The following is a 990-nucleotide window of genomic DNA, read 5'->3' as shown; positions in this document are numbered from 1 at the left end:
GGGAGCGAAGGTATTCTGATCCTGTAGTCCTGGGTGGGATATACATTCAGTGCAGGTAGAACAAGACTGTTGTGCCTTTTTAATAATATTTTTTGCAGTTGTTCTTCTGCTGTGTTTGACTTTTATCTGGCTATTTGCTATTTAGGTTAGTACGTTCCTCACTTTTTGTATGTTCCACTTTAGGTGTATTTCTGTAAAAGGAAATTCACAGTTACAGTCAAAGATGAAAAACACAGTAAGACTAATAAAGGTTTTGTTCTCTTTAGGTACAAGCAGCTCCCCAACAAGTGGCTGAAGACAAATTTGTATTTGATGTACCGGACTATGAAAACATCAACCATGTAGTGGTCTTCATGCTGGGAACAATACCATTTCCAGAAGGAATGGGAGGATCTGTCTATTTTTGTTATCCGGACCAGAGTGGGATGGCAGTGTGGCAGCTGCTGGGGTTTGTCACTAATGAGAAGCCAAGTGCCATCTTCAAAATTTCTGGTCTGAAATCTGGTAAGACTGGTAAAACGTAGCAGTCAGTGAAACAGATGTGTTCCTGCATGCATAAGGGGGTAAATGTTTGAACATGGTTTTGAACAAAAAGCTACTTGAAACGGCAGACCTCTGTGTTTTCAGGTAGTCCCTAGCAGATGTGGTACTAGAAGCAGTCTGTCAGCTTTATGGAAGTCTGTCTGTACATTAATGTTTCTAGCAAAATTTCTCTCATCTTCTCTTGTATGTGGTGTTGATCTGAAAATTCCTTTGAGCAGGCTTGGCATGTGTTCCACTGCTTCTGCATAGAGAACCTGAGGAAGAATGACCCTGTAACTTCCATAGCATGGTTTTTAGGCATTTGTCTAGACGTGCCTGTAGTGTTTTCTTTCAGCTTCCACTGTTAAGCAGTTGTGTTCTTTGTAGCACAGAGACAGATTTGTAATGAGTAAAGTCTGATGCAGTGATTTTGGACAGCTAGCCGCTTCCCACTCAGGTGCGGTTGCA

The 990-nt window shown here is 41.5% G+C and overlaps 1 pseudogene; it reads left to right on the top strand.

The window, feature by feature from the left end:
- Window positions 1-266: 266 nt before the first annotated feature.
- On the top strand, window positions 267-504 carry LOC104080292 (annotated as a pseudogene).
- Window positions 505-990: the final 486 nt, after the last annotated feature.

This window comes from Fulmarus glacialis, unplaced genomic scaffold, assembly GCF_000690835.1.
Source record: "Fulmarus glacialis isolate BGI_N327 unplaced genomic scaffold, ASM69083v1 scaffold10890, whole genome shotgun sequence".
NCBI classification, from domain to species: domain Eukaryota; kingdom Metazoa; phylum Chordata; class Aves; order Procellariiformes; family Procellariidae; genus Fulmarus; species Fulmarus glacialis.
Note: the sequence above shows the minus strand (reverse complement) of the source record. Positions and strands in the feature narration are given on the sequence as shown.